This window comes from Phyllopteryx taeniolatus, chromosome 8, assembly GCF_024500385.1.
Source record: "Phyllopteryx taeniolatus isolate TA_2022b chromosome 8, UOR_Ptae_1.2, whole genome shotgun sequence".
Classification (NCBI taxonomy): Eukaryota; Metazoa; Chordata; class Actinopteri; order Syngnathiformes; family Syngnathidae; genus Phyllopteryx; species Phyllopteryx taeniolatus.
Genome location: NC_084509.1, coordinates 5,878,299 through 5,900,367, shown reverse-complemented (window position 1 = coordinate 5,900,367; position 22,069 = coordinate 5,878,299). Strand labels below are relative to the sequence as shown.

The 22,069-nt window shown below is 39.6% G+C and overlaps 1 long non-coding RNA gene across 1 annotated transcript in view; it reads left to right on the top strand.

Moving 5' to 3' along the window:
• The window catches only part of LOC133482347 (uncharacterized), a 48,574-nt gene that overhangs the window by 5,650 nt on the left and 20,855 nt on the right, over window positions 1-22,069 (top strand). The window lies entirely within an intron of this gene.

Below are 22,069 nucleotides of genomic sequence, written 5' to 3'. Positions count from 1 at the left end.
ATCCCAGAGTAGGGACAAGTATAGACAAGACTCCTTGATTGATAATATGTGAACAGTATGTTTTTTATTTTCTTCTGCAAGTGACACACTCACGACTGAAAAGTTCGTACCAAAATATGTGAGAAATTACTTTTGACATTCACCATCCTCTGTCCTCGCATTTAAAGGAAAGCTGTCTAAGCAAAGAGGTCAAGAGCACTACCAGATTGTGACAATGAATTCAGACATGGAACTCAGAAATAGTCGTGCTTTCTCAGTCTAGGGATCATTGGTATGTTGGAAACAAATATGCAGTTGTCTCCAGGGATGTCCAAGCCATTCATAGTGCTAATGACGGGGACACCAGTGAGAAGTAGAGTGTGATATTGTTTTCCTTCAGGCTACTTAGCCTGCTTTATAAATAATTTACTTGTGAGGGAAAAGACTCAAGGGTTGGGACTACCTTATGGTCTGCATCACATGGAGAGGCAAGGGAAAACAACATCTTTGTTTCTCCTTGTTTCATCATGCTAAAGATCATTTACTTACTTGAATAATAAGACCTAAAATTGTTCATGACAGCTACTGGTATACTGTATCTTGGTAGAATTATGAAGCGTAAATGACCTACTACCCATGTTTAATGACCTGACATGTATTTTAAATCTCATTTATGCTCCTTGAGATTCCACCAATATGAATGGCTAGATTACTGTAAAAAGTATCAGGAAAACATGCATTGTAAGTGCTATTGTCCTGGAAATATGACTGAATGGAAATAGCAATATTGTATTGAATCTCAGAATTGCAGTAGTGTAAAATGGGAAGAAAATTCTAAATGAATGCCTGAAGAACATAATATATACCATGGGTGTTGGGTTGCTCATTGCTGGTGGACACGTTTTTATTGCTATGACTCTGCACTCTCCAATGAAGTTTGTGTGCCTTGGGCTTTTATTTTCTATTTCATGCAGAGAAAGTGCAGGCCTATTTAGCCCTTTGTGGTGCTCTCTATAACTGTTCCTCTGTTGCTTGTACAGTCACAGGTGGCCCACCTCACAGTACTCTTTCTAGCTTTTTACTTGGAAATCGTGTTGATGATCAATGAAGAGTATGCATCTCTGCAATGGTGTATTATTTATTTTTAACAAAAAAAAAAATCTAATCAAATCAAATCCCCATGTTCATGTAGAAATGTGCAAATACAGAACAGCAGTAATGCACTTTAGTCAAAATAACTTCACAAGGCAATCCAGAGAAAGCAAAATATAATCCGTCATAATTATAAGGACCCTTTCACTTTCATTTGAGCAAAATCCAAAAAGTTACTCAGGAAACTAAGAATGTGTGGGTTTGGGTGTGGGAACCGTATTTTCCGCAGCATAAGGCGCACCGGATTGTAAGGTGCACGGTGTCTATTTCTGCAATTAAGCCATACATAAGGCGCACCGTATTATTTGGCGCATGCTAAAACAAGGTAATGGAAGCAAAACAGTGAGTTTGGTTGTACTTTATTCTACTACGTATTTAAAAAATACACTCAAATTATTTTTTTTATCAATCTTTTGTCACAAATCCATCAAAGTCCTCATCTTCTGTATCTGAATTGAACAGCTGGGCAATTTCGCCACCAAACATGCAGGGCTCCCTCTCGTACTCGTCGGAGTCAGTCTCGTTGCTGGGTGGCTGTTCAGCAATGATGCCGGCTTTCGCTTAAGTTCGGACAACAGTCAAAGCAGAGACCTTCGCCCAGGCATCCACAATCCATTCACATACGGTGGCGTAGCTGCCTCCCGGACCTCCTTGAAAGTGTTCGATCTTCATGTCTTGGGCTATCGTTATTGCCTTCAGTCAAATGGTGACTGTAGAGACACTTCTCCCGGCTGTTTTAGTGCTTGATTTTGTGCTGCTCTATTCCCATTTACAACCGCGTAACTGACAGCCTGTAGTTTCAATTGTGCCTCGTAAGCATGTCTCTTCGCTGATGCCATTTTCGGGGGTCCTTAGCCAAACAAATGTTGTTTAGCAGCATACCGGTAGTACAGTATACCTACCGGAGGCATGGTGGAGGTAAGCGTACGTACTGTACGTAGCTTCACGGAATGTTCTCTAATTGGTTTATTGCTGCCAGCGTACGTAGTCTACATATTACCTCCCCATTCATTCATTGATTCATTCATCTTCTGTTCCGCTTATCCTCACAAGGGTTGCGGGCGTGCTGGAGCCTATCCCATCTATCTCCGGGCGAGAGGCGGGGTACACCCTGAACTGGTCGCCAGCCAATCCTAGATTACGTCCCTATGTCGGCGGGAAATGGTCCAACAGTCAATGAAGCGGCGCGCTTACCAAAATCATACAACAACATTTTTACAGATTTTGGAACTCAGTGCATACATAAGGCACACCAGGTTAAAAGGCGCACAGTCGATTTTTTAGAAAATTAAAGGCTTTTAAGTGCGCCTTACAGTGCGGAAAATATGGTACTGTATATCCCTTGAGTACTAATGTTACAGTAATAATAAAGATTGTACATTTGATGGTAAATTAGCAAATCTTTGGATTCTGTAAATGACACTGTAATTTGGCAATGTGTCAAAGTCTGAAATTGTATTTACAGTATTTATTTTTGTGAACCATGACTAGCTAACATACAGCATCCAACTGGATTTTCTATTAAAGCTCACTAATTTTTGGCGCTAGATCTAGTTCACTGTAACTTTAAAGTAAAATCAATAATACAAGAGAAAGAGAAAGTGAAGCTGTAATGAACGTCTTTTTTTTTTTTTTTTTTTCCATGCAGTCTAGTGGGGATCTGTAATGAGAATGAGGACTCTTGGGAAAGATGCATCAATGCAAGCTGCGTACTTCCTCGCATACACTGACAAACACACTCACTCTTCACTCAATAAAGCTGCGATCTGCTCAGAGTGTGCTTTCGTCGTGATGCTGCACATGTTTAATTACTGAAAGTTCACTTTTATGTGTCAGGCCCGGTTTGACTGAAGAAACATTTTCCAAACATAATGAGAGGAACTGTTGTATTTGCCAAGGCCATGCTTGATTCCTCATTTGATGTACTTTTGGAAAAAAATTCAATCTGTATATAATGTGTGACTTGAGGCAATTGTTTGCATAAGCAAACCTTGATGATTTGGAAACAATAACACAATTACAAAAGTGTGTCTCTGAGGCATTGTGTGTTTTACCTTAAAAATAATATTTTCTCAATGCAATAAACAGATGTTTTACATGAATTAAAAATATTGCTCTGGGCAAAAAGGATATAGACCCAAAATAGAAAATGCCAGCAACAATAAAAAACAAAACAATGGAGTATAATTTTTAACTGTTATCCGTCAGATATAATACAGCTTGAAAACATGTTAACTCAGTTTTAGTGGTTAACCTGCATTGCAATATCACAGAACCAAATAAATCACAGTTGAATTGATGTACTGTAGAGTAACACCGACACTTTTTTTTAATATCATCAGAACCTGGGGTGCGCCAGTTGTGTCTGGGATAGTTTAATAGCATGTGTATATTTTAACTTAATAGATACTGAATGTCTCCCTTTTATAATTCCCCAGAGAAATGCATAGGAGGAAGAATAATAAACCAGTTTAAGTGCAGATTGGGGAATCTAAACATCTTCTTCTTTTCCTTTCGGCTTGTCCCGTTAGGGTTCGCCACAGCGCGTCATCCTTTTCCATGTAAGCCTATCTCCTGCATCCTCCTCTCGAACACCAAATGCCATCATGTCTTCCCTCACGACATCCATCAACCTTCTCTTTGGTCTTCCTCTAGCTCTCTTGCCTGGCAGCTCCATCTTCATCATCCTTCTACCAATATACTCACTATTTCTCTTCTGGACGTGTCCAAACCATCGAAGTCTGCTCTCTCTAACTTTGTCTCCAAAACATCGAACCTTGGCTGTCCCTCTGATGAGCTCATTTCTAATTTTATCCAACCTGGTCACTCCAAGAGCGAACCTCAACATCTTAATTTCCGCCACCTCCAACTCTTCTTCCTGTTGTCTCTTCACTGTCTCTAATCCGTACATCATGGCTGGCCTCACCACTGTTTTATAAACTTTGCCCTTCATCCAAGCAGAGACTCTTTTGTCACATAATACACCTGACATCTTCCTCCACCCGTTCCAACCTGCTTGGACCCGTTTCTTCACTTCCTGACCACACTCACCATTGCTCTGGACGGTTGACCCCAAATATTTAAAGTCCTCGACCCTTGCTATCTCTTCTCCCTGTAGCCTCACTCTTCCCCCACCACACCTCTCATTCATGCACATATATTCTGTCTTACTTCGGCTAATCTTCATTCCTCTTCTTTCCAGTGCATGCCTCCATCTTTCTAACTGTTCCTCCAGCTGCTCCCTGCTTTGACTGCAGATCACAATGTCATCTGCAAACATCATGGTCCACGGGGATTCCAGTCTAACCTCATCTGTCAGCCTATCCATCACCACTGTAAACAGGAAGGGGCTCAGGGCTGACTCCTTATGCAGTCCCACCTCCACCTTAAATTCGTCTGTCACACCAACAGCACACCTCACTGCTGTTCTGCTGCCCTCGTACATGTCCTGTATTATTTTAACATACTTCTCTCCCACTCCAGACTTCTGCATGCAGTACCACAGTTCCTCTCTGGGTACTCTGTCATAGGCTTTCTCTAGATATTCAAAGACACAATGTAGCTCCTTCTGACCTTCTCTGTACTTTTCCATCAACATCCTCAAGGCAAATAATGCATCTGTGGTACTCTTTCTAGGCATGAAACCATACTGTTGCGCGCAAATACTCACTTCTGTCCTGACTCTAGCCTCCACTACTCTTTCTCCTAACTTCATTGTGTGGCTCATCAACTTTATTCCTCTATAGTTCCCACAGCTCGGCACATCACCTTTGTTCTTAAAAATGGGCACCAGTACACTTTTCCTCCATTCTTCAGGCATCTTCTCACGCAATAGAATTCTATTGAACAAGCTGGTCAAAAACTCCACAGCCACCTCTCCTAGATGCTTCCATACCTCCACAGGAATGTCATCAGGGCCAACTGCCTTTCCATTTTTCATTCTCTTTAATGCCTTTCTAACTTCCCCCTTACTAATCATTGCCACTTCCTGGTCCACCACACTTGCCTCTTCTACTCTCCCTTCTTTCTCATATTCCTCAGTCATCAACTCATCAACTCCTCGAAGTATTCTTTCCATCTAGCCAGCCTGTATAGATCCTTTTCTCCTTCTTTAGTGTCCGACCTGCCATACATGTCATCATATGCCTCTTGTTTGGCCTTTGCCACCTCTACCTTTGCCCTGTGTCGCATCTCAATGTATTCCTTTTGCCTCTCCTCAGTCCTCTCAGTGTCCCACTTCTTCTTAACCTTTTTCCTTGTATGATTTCCTGTACTGTGGGGTTCCACCACCAAGTCTCCTTCTCTCCTTTCCTGCCAGAAGATACACCAAGTACTCTCCTGCCTGCCTCTCTGATCACCTTGGCTGCAGTGGTCCAGTCTTCTGGGAGCTCCTCCCGTCCACCGAGAGCCTGTCTCACCTCTTCCCGAAAAGCTACACAACACTCGTCCTGTCTCAGCTTCCACCACATGGTTCTCTTCTCTGCCTTTGTCTTATTAATCTTCCTCCCCACCACCAGAGTCATCTTACACACCACCATCCTATGCTGTCTAGCCACACTCTCGCCCACCACTACCTTACAGTTGGTAACCTCCTTCAGATTATATCGGCTGCACAAGATGTAATCCACCTGCGTGCTTCTACCTCTGCTCTTGTAGGTCACCCTATGTTCATGCCTCTTCTGGAAAAAAGTGTTCACTACAGCCATTTGCATCCTTGTTGCAAAGTCTACCACCATCTGTCCCTCCAAGTTCCTTTCCTGGATGCCGTACTTACCCATCACTTCTTCCTCACCCATATTACCTTCACCAACATGTCCATTACAATCTGCACCAATTACGACTCTCTCTCTGTCTGGGATGCTCAGAACTACTTCGTCGAGCTCCTTCCAGAATTTCTCTTTCACCTCTCGGTCACATCCTACCTGTGGGGCATAGCCACTAATCACATTACACATAACACCGTCAATTTCAAGTTTGAGCCTTTTCACTCGATCTGATACTCTTTTCACCTCCAAGACATTCTTAGCCAACTCTTCTTTTAAAATAACCCCGACTACATTTCTCTTCCCATCTACACCATGGTAAAATAATTTAAACCCTGCCCCTAAACTTCTAGCCTTACTGCCTTTCCACCTGGTCTCCTAGAAACACAATATATCAACCTTTCTCCTAATCATCATGTCAACCAACTCCCGAGATTTTCCTGTCATAGTCCCAACATTTAAAGTCCCCACATTCAGTTCTAGGCTCTGTGCTTTCCTCTTCTCTTTCTGCCGAAGAACCCGCTTTCCACCTCTTCTTCTTCTTTGACTTTGACCCACAGTAGCTGAATTTCCAACGGCGACCTGCAGGTTGACGGCGCCGGTGGCGGACGTTGTTAACCATGGCCACGACCGATCCGGTATGGAATTCTTTGGATGAACGCTCATATTTGTTTGGCAAAGTTTTAAGCCGGATGCCCTTCCTGACGCAACCCTCTGCATTTATCCGGGCTTGGGACCGGCCTACAGTTTGCACTGACTTGTGCCCCCCATAGGGCTGCATTGGGGAATCTAAACATAAAATACATTAATGGATGATGACACACACATTTCCTAATAATTCCCAGAAACTTTGCATGTTTAAATCAAAGTGCAAGATACAGCATAATCTCTGAACACAAACCATTTTGGAGTGCTCCTTGCCATCTGATTAGTTCAAATTTAGACAAAATTCTTCCATAGGAAATAACAGAAATTCATTTAATCTGCTCTATAAGGTCACACTTCCTTTCCTCCTTTAAATGTATAAGTAATGTTTTAATATTGTTAACACTCTTACAATAACTGTCATACAAGACAGTAAAAAAAATATAGTTAACAAAACGTGAAATTAATTGTGGACTCTCCCTTAACGTTGAGTGATGATGAATGACTGATGCAAATAACAAATGTGACACAAAGACTGAATGCAGCTCACTTTCTGGTGTACATTTTGTTCTTTCTTTTGTTCTCCCAATATTATTGTAATGTTGGCCATTTTGTACTGAGAGGCCTGTGTACCCCCTTTTCACAACATGATCCATATCTGCCTCTGTGGTTATCATCACACTAAGCACACAGACACGCAGAATAAATGGTACAGTTATTATCTTTTGGAGGTTCCACTGTATGAAAAAAATTAAATAAAATCAGATACAGTGTAACTTGTGCACTAACTCAGTACAATGTAACTGATTCAAACTATAAATAAAGGACACAATTGTATGCCTTGGTTTGAGGTAGAACAATTGCATGTTAAAAAACAATACACACACATATTTCTCACTCTCTCATTTTCTTGCATAATGTTGAAGGCTGGATGATAAATTGTCCAAATGTGAGCTTCCAGCGAGAACAATATTGTTCATGGACAATCACCTCTCGCACAAAAGTCAGTGGGAATGATGTGTTCACGCATCCTCCTGAGATGAGTCATCCTGATCCCTTGTGACAGGCCTCATTCCACTAGTGAGAGAGGCTAACCAGGAGGGCAGGTTTGCCCCAAGCACACGCTTCAGGGCAGACTCCATCTGGCCCAAATAAGAACAAGTGAAGCGAGGTTAAAAATAACCAACGGGGAAGGTATGGCAGCAGCACAAGGCAGGGAGATGAAAGCATGCACGCATGGTAGGAGGCTGCCATTGAGGCAGAACTGTACAGCTTTCAGATGGCCAAACAAGCTGTATTGATTTGTTTTCGAAATGTATTTTTGTTTTAGACAAGAGTGAGGTTCAAATAAAATCAATTCTCACCGTTAACCGTATTTGGGGGGCACAACATTTTTTGCAAATGCCGATCCAGTGGGTAATCTAGTGAAACAGCACTGCGAGACACAAACTGTTCAGTATGTGTGACTCATTTTCAGCTCTTTTCAATCAGGCAGACAATATCATGTTGCATATGAATGGCATTTTCATAAAGCAGGATTAGTTATCTAATCTGTCATTTGAGAGGGATCAAAACCAGCCTCATCATGATGGACATTTTGTTTGCTGGTTAAAATATTGCCTTTTACAGGGCGCATCAAGTCAATGTCATTGTCAGTGAAAAATGTTTCAGGAATGAAATACTAAATTTTTCCCTCGGATCTGAGAAGAAAAGCACAATATATATCACCACTGTCTTAAATGATAATAACAGATGGGAATGTAGAGCTGATAAATGTCTGAAGTGATATATTTTTTAAACTACATTTTACTCTCTTTGTAATATATTTTTAAATGTGTTAATCCTGATTGAAGCTTCTTCTAAGGATCCAAACAACACTGCCTCTTTTGTTGCATCCCTATTTTTTCTTATTGTCACCAGTTTATTGGGTGTTGGGGGGAATCAGACAGAATTTGCTTTGTAATAGCTGCTGTGTATTGTCGCATTTCAATGTGGAACAATATTGTACAATTAAATCAAATCAAAATAAAGGGTTGCTCATTTTTTATTGTTATCTTGTATTTAACACAGAGTAGAATAAGAAATATTAATTTCCTTTGTGTGGCTCTCAGACTTGCTTTTCTTGACAACTCTTGGTAGAGGCTCCTGGCACGGTCAGCCGGTGGTGTGGGCTGGCAGCGCCAAGGGTGAGTCAAATATTTGCTTACCAAAACCCATGGAGACTTGTAGCACTTCATGAGTTAGGGGTTTTAAGCCTTAAGGGTGCCCATATTTCTTCCTCCTTTTTTTGGGGCAATGCAGAGGTGAAAGATTATAAATTAGCAGGGTATCTGTAAGGTAAGATTAATGTAAGACTTCTTTAAGACTGCCAATTTGGATCAAATCTCATTTGGTGTATATCACCAAAAGGAGTGGGTTGATATTATACCAAAATATTTTAAGACATTTTGTGAAAATATTTTAAATTTGAATGATTTGATTGTATTGCAGACCTCATAGCCTTTATGGTCATGACATACAGGGACTCTTAAATTTGTAGGGAAGGGTAATGTTAAGGGTTCTAACAAGGTGTAACTAAAATTATGACTGCTTTTTAAATTATGAACATAACATATATTCAAATATTTTTTTTCTTTTGAAATGTTGCCCCTCACAAGCCATTTGGCTACTGCTCCCTCACCAAACACCCACCCCCAATTTCATCACTGCCACAAAACCCGAGATTATCATTTAAACAGCCTGGAAGGGGCACCTGGCAAACAGCTTTTGGGGTAGCCTAATTGTGGTGTGGTAATGAAAAAAAATCTTTTAATCTACCTTGCGTCTGATAAATTACTCACGTGTCATATCAGCGGATATTTTTTTTTTAATGGATCACAACTAATTTTTGTTTGGCAAAAAACACAGCAGCCAGTAACGGAGTGATTCTCTCACATTTGTATTCTTGTGGCTAGGTAGTGGCTGCTGGCTGTGGTGGTGTAAATGGTTATTTGGCTTGGATGAACTGACAGGTTATTGCAGGCTTTGTGGTGGATTAGTCCAAAAGCTCCATGGCCAGTGTGGGCTGAACCCTCATAAATAATTGAAAATTACCTGTTTTGGAAAAAGAATGCAATAGAACGCAAACCAGCAATCAGAGAAAGAGAGCGATATCTAAATAGCATAGTGCTTGTAAATGTGAAGGAAAAATATAACTGACACTTTCCTTTTTTCTTTTTAATTATTATTTTTTTCCGCGAAAAAAAACATGCCTTGGAATAGATTAGTTGGAAGGAGATTAAACTCCCACAATATAAAGACAGCAGAGTGGATAACAAATGCTTAGTTCCTGTTCAGAGACACTGTATTCTCTCATCTCTTTCAGTAGTCAGGGTTCTGACTCATTTGGACTTTCCCTGGAACAGGAACATTTCTTATCAGGGGGGCTTGTAGAGTTGAGGAACTCTAAAAAATAAGAGGAGGGAGTTATCTCTTTACCTATCACTAGTTTTTACAGGTCCTTTGGCTCAGCATTAGTTTATCATGAGATCATCACATGTGTAAAGTTGCTAAGTGCTGTTTTTGTTTGCAATATATAATATTGCAGCGAAATCTTCTGGTCTTTTTTAAAAAAAAATTTTTAACTCTGGATGCTATGGATGACTCCATAGACAAACCACAAGAGTATTATTCCTGTTATCAGAATCCTCACCGAAGTGTAATTAACGCTTCCTTAGCTCATGTCACCTCTCTACATAGCTTCGTAAAGTCACAGCGTTGTTACTGACCTCATCCTATGCTACGTCACTGGTCTGCTCATTGCTGGGTGGGGCAAACTGCCATCGAGACACTAATAGCAAAGCGTGAACATAAATTCCGCTACTCTCATTTTTATACAGCTTCTCAACAAACTGTAATGGGCTCTTTCAAGCCAGTACAAACATATCTAGTGTTTGTGTGATTCTGCTACAAACAGCAAAGCTTATAAACAAACTGCAGTGAAAATCGATAATATTGAAACATTGTAAGTGAAAGGATTGGGTTTCATCCAGGTCCAGAATTTCTTATGACGCCAAGGGAACTAAATGTAGAGCTAAATCTTGCACAACCACAACAAATTAAAGCCTGATTTAATGTGATTTGACATGTTAAACTTGAATTGAATTCCTGCCTAATGCACAATAGAGATCAAACCTGGATGAAAATCAGTTTGACATTATAGCTTTCAACTCTGCGTTAGGAAAGTATTGCACATTTTGTTGAGATGCAAAATGGTTGAACAGTTATACTTTTTTTTAAACTGCATGCTATGTCAATGTGAAGGTTGTCGCCACAATTTTAAGAGAAAAGTCCTATCAGGAGTGTACAGAATCAGCACCTCTCCAACTAGTGCCAATTTCGATATTTTTTTCCATCCACAATCTGGTATATATATTGTATCTATCTCTCTGTCCATCCATCCATCCATTCATCCATCCATCCATCCATCCATCCATCCATCCATCCGCCTAGCTATGTTATAAAGCAAGGACATGAATATATTTGTCTAATACTGCATTGATAAGGCACAGTAAATACTAAAACTGCTGTGGTCTTCTACAATAATTCTGTCAGATATAAGATCCCTACCATTGGCATGTGACTGTGAGATTAATGCATATCACATTAATAGCTAGTGCTGGCATAATGTTATTGGTTTATAATATTCCTTTTATAAGACATGATTTATTGTACTAAGAACGCTCCGTGACAATCTGCATCCCAATTATAAAATTCACAGAGAACAAAGAAGAAGAAGCTTGATTAAATATCCTTGAAGCGAATGTCACCATACAGGTATGCATCATTATTAAAACCCATTAATCTCGATCCGCAAATTTGCAATATGACAAGACATTAATGAGTACAATATTAATTCCAGGAGTTAATTTCAGCAGAAGTGACCATCTGAGTCTTGCGATCGCCTGCCTAAAGCTCAAATCATAAGGACATCTTTGCAACATGAACACTATTGAGATAAAAATTACACTTCAATGTCAGTGTTGTTGTAAGTCAGGTCAACATAAAACTCCTTCAGTTTGTAATTTTTTCACTTGACATATATAATAACAGAATATTATTCTAAATCCAAATCAATAACTGGGTTGGTATGTCATTTCTTTTTTTATGTGTTAAAATTATTAAGCGGAATAAACAAGCAGAAAATCTCATTATTCTTCGGATTGAACAAATTTTATTTATTCACCTAATACCATTTTGAATTGTTAAAAATATCCCCTTTTGACCAAAAAGCAAGCTTAAACCTTTTAAATAAAACATATTTTTTACTTATTTAAATTGTACTACCACCTACAACTTGCTGGTACATAACTGATTTTTATGCTTTTATTGCATCTCTTTAGATTTTACAGTTAGAAATGCATAATGTTCATTAGTTTTTAAATAAAAAAACAACAACTATAAACTAAGATGTTGCAGTAACTTCTAAGATCCACACTTCCTGCTTTAGGTCTACCATTCTAAAATAGGGATTTGTTTGTACTTGTTTCAAAAGGTTTAGGTTTGACCCATGTATTTTACCCCAAGCCAATGGCATAAAAAAACTAAAAATATGGCTGCTGAATGACTGACAGTGCCATTAAAAAAAATAAAGAAAAAGAATGGAAATACACAGCCGCCTGAAGAAATAAATGTGATCGCTTATTGAGAAAGTGTTCGGGGTGAGGTCTGATGTGCGTGACACACTCAGGTTCGTCGTATACAGCCAATGTCAAACGTTTTTACTCAGGACACAGGCGACGGTGTGACATTTTCCAGCCATTCCCTGTTCTCGTGCAAGGTTCATACAGCTCCATACATATCTGAGAGCCAGCCTCGGGCTAGCAGTCACCATCACGACAAGCCAAAAGAAAAGGGGGGGAAAAAACACAACAACTCAAGTTGAGACAGAAGTCTCTGTTTCCTGCTGCAAAACAGTTGCTTGCAGAAATAAACTGCTGTTCAACCCACTTGCATGGCGGATTAAAGTGTGGAACTGATGTTTAAACTATCAGTAAAGCACGATTTGGTACTGATTGGTTGCTTTGTTGAAGAGGTCAATGACCATATTTCCTCATATATTGGCTCTTTGCCTTGATTTATTCAACTGCAGAGAATGCGAAACATCTACAACCCCAATTCCAATAAAGTTGGGACGTTGTGTTAAACATAAATAAAAACAGAATACAATGATTTGCAAATCATGTTCAACCTATATTTAATTGAATACACTACAAAGACAAGATATTTAATGTTCAAACTGATAAACTTTATTGTTTTTCGCAAATAATCATTAACTTAGAATTTTATGGCTGCAACACGTTCCAAAAAAGCTGGGACAGGTGGGACACTCAAAAGCTGTTATACAGAATACCCCCTGTATATATACCCAACCCACCCAATTTTTTTTTCATTGTCCTGGAGTAATGTTTTAATTGTCTTGCCTCAGAGATGGGCTCAAGGTGGCATATTTTACAGTCAGTTAACAAAAAAACACACATACTGCCAATAATTACATTGGTACTCGTCAAAACAAAATACGTGACATAGACGACAGATTTTTGTTTCACCTCCAAACTTTGTGATGATGTCAGTTGACTTGAAGTTGTAGTCTTGAGTTTCAAGTCAATTACAAGATGTCAGAAAGAGATGAAATAAAGAAGATCGAAAGCTTGTAAGTAGGAGTGCATCTATTATGACTCTGTTATCTCTTATTTTAAATGAATTATATGATGCATGCCAGAAGCAGTGTCAAATATTTCCAGTCACCGGCACTGAATGTCACTCTAACTTCCACCCTTTGTTGCTACCTATTCTAGGTGTGATCTGTTTTTGACTGATCATGTTTTAATGAGATTTTTTTTCTTTATTTCACAAGAAGTCATTAAAATGGGAAAAAAAAGATGAATAAAAAGATGAATAATAGATCAGAGAATCAGACTTCCTTGAGAAGTTCTGCTATAACTGCTGGGGAGATGAGAGGGAGGAGAAAATATGTTTTTGTTTAATGGGACTCAATTTCCTATGAATTAATGGCTCGTGACTAATCTTGAGTCACTCTTAAGCACAGGTGAAAGATACAAAGGAGCTTTGCACTGCCAATGTAGTCCTCTGTTGTGTGTGTGTTGCTTTGGGATGCTACTTCACACCCCAGCATGGCTTTTGAGTGGGCTCAAGGAAGCACCCACCACCCCTCTCTCATTGGGTCTATTTCGCTCCCAAGGCTGGTACGCCCTCTGCCAGTTTTTCTCCACACACGGTGCCCTTAGCTTTATAAGCTTAATTGGCTCGCCTCCCATCAACAAAGTAGCCATTTGTGATTGGCTCCCTTTTAGCTGATGCTATTGTTCAGGTACATGCTGTGTCGCTATGGATATGGCGATCACTCACACATAAATTCCCAGACAGAAGGCCAACCCCATGGGTAGTCTCTTAACCAGTGTCCCAAACTCACCTATATTTGTGCCAAAAAACACAGTTCACAAAAAAAAAAAAAAGCCTCTCCTGCCAAGGCAACGCTTGGGAGCATTATGTTAATTTATTCATTTTCTCCCCATGACGTAGGCTCCAATGCCAGCAGCTTTACCAGAACTTCCCCAAGTGTTGAAGTTCACCTTATGAGATGCATTTACAGAAAAAGCATTGCGCCATTGAAATCCCTTCAGTTTACAGAAGCTGTGGCCAATATAGGATGGATGGGAGGAAGACCAACTGAGAAGCGTTGTGTGCGTGAGTCAGATGAGACATCTTCTGAGAGACCACGTGGATGGAAGCCCTCTCAGATTCTGCCTTAGTAAGGATAGTCGCTGTCACCCTAATGACTGCTACTTTGGCCCCAGCCGGGTCTGTTTTCTGTCAGTGTGTAATGAGCCCCAATGTGGGTGAACTCCCTGTTCCCTGAGCCATGGCCTGTCTGAACTAATGATCTTCTGAATAAATCAGTGTTGGCACCCCACCACCCCCGCATCTCCTGGGTTTCAATTCACTTCTTTTCACTGATATCCGTCAACTTCCATTGTCACCAAGGAACATTTTCTGACCCTTTACCACTATAACTTCAGTGGAACTGCAAAGGTCGAACACGTTATTTTCTCTCTCTTTTTTAGTTTTTTTTTTAAAGGTCGAACACACTTCATTCCAGGACATGAGTCAAACTCCAATTTTTGGGGGTTTTGAAATGTTTTCTCCCATAGAAGACAATAGAAATGCAAATTCATATCAGTTTCTGGGGTAAACTGTTATAACACATGTATTATCGCTACTCTTATAGAAATATATATTGGATGTCGAAGAAGACGTGGAAAGCGGGTTCTTCAGCAGAAAGAGAAGAGGAAAGTACAGAGCCTAGAAATTAATGTGGGGACTTTGAATGTTGGGACTATGACAGGAAAATCCCGGGAGTTGGTTGTCCAGGAGACCAGGTGGAAAGGCAGTAAGGCTAGAAGTTTAGGGGCAGGGTTTAAATTATTTTACCATAGTGTAGATGGGAAGAGAAATGGAGTCATGGTTATTTTAAAAGAAGAATTGGCTAAGAATGTATTGGAGGTGAAAAGAGTATCAGATTAAGTGATGAGGCAGAAATTTGAAATTGAGGGTGTTATTGTTGGATTTATCTTACCCAACATTATAAAAAATAGACACAAAAGGAATGAAGACGCTGGTTTCTTTTTCTCATGAGGAGGGCGTATGGGAGATTGTTCAGATCACAGCCTCTCAACACGCTCTAAACAATCCCCCCCCCCCCTCGCTCCTGCTTTTATTTGAAATAGGAGGGATTTACAAATCATAATGTTCTAAGCAATAAGACACAACACAAAATATTTGATAATAAGAGGGTTTTTTCCCAGACATAGTATTCTAAGTAATAAGACACAACACATAATATTGAACCAACACCTGTCACGACCCGACCACATCCGATCACGTCCTTGGTCCAGGCGCCCTTCCATCGGATGATGCGGAGTCTTCTTTTTGAAGGCGAGACATCTAAAATTGTCCATTATACTAATGCAAGCTAAGCAAATAAATGATAACTTCTACAATTTATCTAACATTTCCCTCCTGTTTATCATGTATTTGCACAAATTCTCATATCATCTTACAGTCACTTCATTTCGATTTTTAACTGTAGAATCATTTTTATGAAACAAATACATTTACACTCAGAGTAAACTTGTCATATATGAATGTTGTAGTTTAAACATTGTAATCATCTGTATCAGGTAACAAATCAGGTAAAGCAAAATCCTCATTATCATCATAATCATCATTATCATCATACAGTATACATCAGCTCCATACGATTTCTCCATGGGGGTTATGGCTGTGGTGATTAATTTACTGATTAATGCCAGAATGCATGGGATACAACAACATCCACATAATGTCAGAATGGCTGCAAAAACAGCAATTGATATCAATATTGGTGTAATTAGGGTTTTATATTTACCAAAAACGTCCATTCGAGCTGTCCCACAAGGAGTGTTGATTGAGGGTCCGTAGACCATCGATGGCTCTGGTCAAGCTGCCATCTGAAGCAGTATTGTTTGTTCTCCAAACATACCGCAAACACCTCCCTCTCTTGCGAGGAGCATGTCGACAGCTATGCGGTCTTTGGAACGTCCTTGAGCTGCTCGTGCACAGCTTTCAACCCACTCTGAGTCCAATTTCCTAATCTCTGTACATTGAAGTGGATGTAGTTTATCCCATCAACATTTTTATTAATCGTACACCACCAGCATATGAAAGACTCAAATCCTCCTGCAACCTGGTCACCCAATTTGTATTGATTAGGAACCCCCATGAGGAACACCTGGCGTCGATGTATGTTGGATTATTTTGCCCCTGCCATGACAAATCTCTTTTTTGTATATGTTTTTAGATTGGACAAAAACATTGGTGCCCTTTCCATTAAATCTTGAACAGGCATAGGGTATACTGACACATGCAATATCAAAGTGATAATAGCGCATAATCTAGATATATCTTTAGGTAATCTATCAAACAGTCTATCATCTCCGCACCACCACCAGATGTCGCTCCGTGACACTGGCACAAAATTTGGTTTGACTTTTAAGATTACTTTACACTGTGTGTCGTTCAGTGGTCCTAATTTTTTTTCCTTTATTAATCATGTTTATACAAGTGAAATTATTTGGTGCTACTAAAGTAGAAAACATCGGTTTGTCTTTATCTGCTTCTTTTACGGGATATATAGGATCCCATGATTTACAAGGAACCAATCATCAGTAGTTATGTTGTTAAAATTAAATTAAAATTTGTCCACCTTTCTTTGAAGTTTTCAATGGCATTTTTGGTTTAACACTGTTCCTATAACACAGTACACAATATACAATACACAATATAACACAAGCCGTTTTGCTTAGGTTAAACTTCTTTCTATGTTCTTTTGCTGTTTTTTTTTTTTTTTTTTTTGACCAACTGGACCAATCATAACTTGTTTCACCAATGAGGTGTTCCCATCCAAAGCCTATAGTTGCATACCAGTCATATCCAAATCCCCAATTCTGCCCATTCTCTTGAGCATCATTGGTGAGAGCCGCATATGGAATTATGATTAAAGCAGCTTGATTTTGGGGGGCACAAAATATTAAAACTTTTTGCCGCGTTTGGAGGCCATGTCCACAATTTTGATCATCAGCTGTACTCCTTTTGATACGAGTTAATGATTTGAAATTTTTTTTATTTTTTATTATTGGGTTTGTCATATTGGTCCAGTTGGTAGGTGATTTTCTATCTAAAAAATGGGTTTTATCATTGAGGGTGGGACGTCCCATGTACCACAAAAACAAAACCAACATCATAGTAGCCAAAGTTGCTACGTAACAACTTAACGAATCTCATAACCAACGTGGGTGTGCCTTTCTGCTGAGTTCTCACTAAAAGGGTTGGTGTCTTTTTTCTTCACTGACCAGCAAGCGTTTTCAGAATCTACACATCTGCTCCCGCTCCGTTATCAGACTTTTGCTCACCTTCCCTGTTTGAGTACTCAGCTGAAATGACTCTTTTACAGTGTGTTAAATGAACCCACGTGTTTCTTTCTGCTATTTTTTAGGGCTGTAAAGTGTCAATCTATCTGTGCCACCATCCCTTTTTTTTTTTTTTCCTGTGCTAATGTAAATTTCATTTTGTAGTTTTGCACTTTGTTTTTCACAATAATTACGGTCTTGTTGTGGAATACTCATATTGGCTATCAGTATAGATTGTACCATCTTTATTTTTCCTTAGTTTGCATGCCTCGGTTAATGCTACTAATTCAGCAGCTTGTTCAGTCAATTCCTGTCAATCATGCTGCGTGCCTTCATCAAGTAAGGGTATTAGTGTGGCTGGATTTAAGGTTGTGAGAGCAGACACTGTATGTGGGACCTTAAGGGTGAACTGCTCTCTAGTGAAAAATAAGCTATTGGTTTTAGCTTATCACCGTATTGTTGTGTAAGTATGGAGGTCATGCAATAGCTTTTACAATCTACCATTTGAATGAATGTTTTATCATTAAATTTGGAAGGCCTAGTGCAGCACTGGACACCAAATGTTGTTTAATGTCACAGAAGGCCTTTTCTGCCTCTGTACTCCATTAAACAGGTGATGTCATTTTAAGATTGTATTTATACATTAATTTTGACAATGGTGCAACAATTTCTGCATAGTTTGGAATCCATGCTCTACAATAATTTGTCAGACCTAAAAATGATTATTATATGTTTCTTCGTCTGTGGTTTAGGATTTTTTAAGACTATAGCTCTCCTGTCTTCTAATATAGTCTTTCCTCCTATACTTAAATTATGGCCTAGATATTTAACTTGTCTTTTACATCATTGCAATTTATTTTTTGTTAACTTTATGTCCCTCTTCTGTTAGATGATGCAGTAAAGTCAATGAATCCTTGCATGTCTCTCCATCTGTAGATGCCAGAAGACATGCGTGTTGTCATAACTTGTGAATAATTAGTTAGACTTTCACAGTAACCTTGCGGTAATCTAGTAAATGTATATATATATTTTTTTTTTTCTCAAATGTGAATGCAAACCAAAATTGACTGTTATTTTCTATTGGTACTGTAAAAAATGCATTACTTATGTCTACTACTGTAAACACAGTAGCGTCTGGTCTTAATGAATTTAACAATGTGCGTGGGATTGGTACGCATGCTGCTCTCTGTATTACTGCAGCTCATCACATTCTTTTTTATCTTCTATTTTTGTGATAAGCTGCAAGGCTGCAGACAACAGGGCCTTTTCCATGTTTAACTGTGGTTTGTCTGGGATATCGATTGTGTAATAGAATGTACTTTCTCTGTTTTCCAGTGTTACATCGAGGTCCTCTCTTTTTAATTTATGTTTAATTCATGTTTGAGTACAAGTCCTAGTTGGAATAAGCCATCTCTTCCCAACAAATTCACAGGGCACTCCGGGACTTCGAAAATGGGCATTCTACAAGGTTATTTCAGGTTTTTCAGTGTCCAAACTCAGAATGTCCTGTAAATTGAAATCCACCTCCTCATTCTCTGTAATGTTTACACAAGAGGATTTGTTGAGTTGGGAAGCAGGCTGGCCTAGTCATGCAGTAGTTTGTGCGTATTCTCTTTTATTTTTCTTTTTTTCTTTTTTTAGGGCATTCACGTGCAATGTGGCCTTTGTTTCCACAGCACCAACAGATGGTATTATCATAATAATTTCGATTTCTACCATATCTTACTCTCCCACGGTCTCTGCCGTGTCCTCTAAAATGATCTCTCTCTCTGCCTTGATAGTATATTTCTGCTTCTTCGTCGAGGAAGACATCTATCTTCTCTTTTTGTTTTTTGTCTAACACTCTTTCTGCGTGGAGGGCATGATTAACATATTCCTCCAGAGGGCCAGTTGCTAGGTTTATCCAATGTTTATCTACCCATCTGTTAATGTGTTCTTTCGAATTCGCATGTAAAGCATTTTTTAACTGTTGTTGATAAGGTGTGATGCCGGCTACGGCCTTTTTCACATCCTCATTAGTCCAGGTCCTATAGACCAAAATAGTTTCTTTTGGCATCGGAAATAAATCCATGTTCCCTCGTCTGAGGTTATATTTGTTATTTTGGGAGTGGGAGAAAATGTTTCTCCCATAGTTTTAGACCAAGTCATTTGTACCCCTTCCGATCGTAAAATTCGTTGTGTTTGTGCCTCTCGAGTTGGAGGATTTTCATGAGGTGGCAAAACCAGGTACAAGGGTGCTGATGCTTTTGTTTCCTTATTTTTTTTACAACTTTCTTCAATTATCTTTTTCTCGCTAATTCTTATTATTGGTCCTGTCTCGTCATCTTCCTGTCTTTGAAACAACATATTTTTATGTCTACCTTCCTGCTCTTTTTGTTCATTTGTTAAGTGTTTCTTATTCTCCCTTCCTTTTTCTCTTTTTGACGCCATGTTTAACCAGAAGAGTAAGTCGTCAAATCCATCTTTTTGTATTTGTGATATATCATTTTTGTGTCGACACTTTATTTCGTTTTGAAGTTGAACTATTTTTTGCGAATTTAGCTGGCCAGCGAAACCGTATTTGGTTATCCACGTGTTTAAATGTTCTATTTTGAAATAGTTTTGTAGTTGAACATATTTCCAATCTTTACACGTTAGGTCTATTTTTTGATCCGGTTTACTGTTATTTATTCCCATTTTTGTGAATTTGGAAGTCAGTTCATTTGCACCTAGAGTGACCTAAATACTGACTTTATTCAAAAATGACAGGGTGACAATAAATGTCTGAGTTTTGGTAATTCTCAAGCTTCTACCCTAATTGGGGCGGAGAATTCTTGCCTTTGCTTCCAAACTCAGTTGTCACTTACAATCCCGTCTTATACATTCATACTTTTACACATACACACGATATTAATAACGTTTTTATAAACACACGAAAACACGGAAACACAGAAACACAGAAATACGGAATTTAAGTACGTACAGGACCCCGCCGTCCCCACGGATTTTATCGGATTCCGTCGTCCATCTTGACCACTTGCCAGTGACTAGTATTACACAAGGTTTGTTCTGCCGCAGACTTCTTCGTCGCGCAATTCACTCACTCTTTAATCCTTTTTTCCCCAAAATTTGTTTTAAAATTTAACTCACCACTCGTCTTCAATCCTGTGGATTGTCGTCAACCTTCAGATCCCAGTTGAGGAGGATAAAGGGTCTTACTTGCCGTGGCCACGGTCTCTTAACTGGAAGTCGGCTCCACAACTGGAATCCTCGGGTGTGTTGACATCCGGCTCGAAGGACCAATTTAATGTTGGATTTATCTTACCCAACATTATAAAAAATAGACACAAAAGGAATGAAGACGCTGGTTTCTTTTTCTCATGAGGAGGGCGTATGGGAGATTGTTCAGATCACAGCCTCTCAACACGCTCTAAACAATCCCCCCCCTCGCTCCTGCTTTTATTTGAAATAGGAGGGATTTACAAATCATAATGTTCTAAGCAATAAGACACAACACAAAATATTTGATAATAAGAGGGTTTTTCCCAGACATAGTATTCTAAGTAATAAGACACAACACATAATATTGAACCAACACCTGTCACGACCCGACCACATCCGATCACGTCCTTGGTCCAGGCGCCCTTCCATCGGATGATGCGGAGTCTTCTTTTTGAAGGCGAGACATCTAAAATTGTCCATTATACTAATGCAAGCTAAGCAAATAAATGATAACTTCTACAATTTATCTAACAGTTATATATAATGTGATGAGAGCCTACGCCCCACAGGTAGGATGTGACCTAGAGGTGAAAGAGAAATTCTGGAAGGAGCTAGACGAAGTAGTTCTGAGCATCCCAGACAGAGAGAGAGTCGTGATTGGTGCAGATTGTAATGGGCATGTTGGTGAAGGAAATAGGGGTGAAGAAGAAGTGATGGGTAAGCATGACATCCAGGAAAGGAACTTGGAGGGACAGATGGTTGTAGACTTTGCAAAAAGTATGCAAATGGCTGTAGTGTACACTTTTTTCCAGAAGAGGCAGGAACATAGGGTGACCTACAAGAGCGAAGGTAGAAGCACGCAGGTGGATTACATCTTGCAGACGATGTAATCTGTAGGAGGTTACCGACTGTAAGGTAGTGGTAGGGGAGAGTGTGGCTAGACAGCATAGGATGGTGGTGTGTAAGATGACACTGGTGGTGGGGAGGAAAATTAGGAAGACAAAGGCAGAGCAGAGACCCATGTGGTGGAAGCTGAGACAGGACAAGTGTTGTGCAGCTTTTAGGGAAGAGGTGAGACAGGCTCTCTGTGGACAGGAGGAACTTCCAGAAGACTGTACCACTGCAGCCAAGGTGATCAGAGAGGCAGGCAGGAGAGTACTTGGTGTATCTTCTGCCAGGAAATGCGAGAAGGAGACTTGGTGGTGGAACCTCACAGTCCAGGAAATTATACAAGGAAAAAGGTTAGCTAAGAAGTGGGACACTGAGAGGACTGAGGAGAAGCGAAAGGAATACATTGAGATGCGACATAGGGCAAAGGTAGAG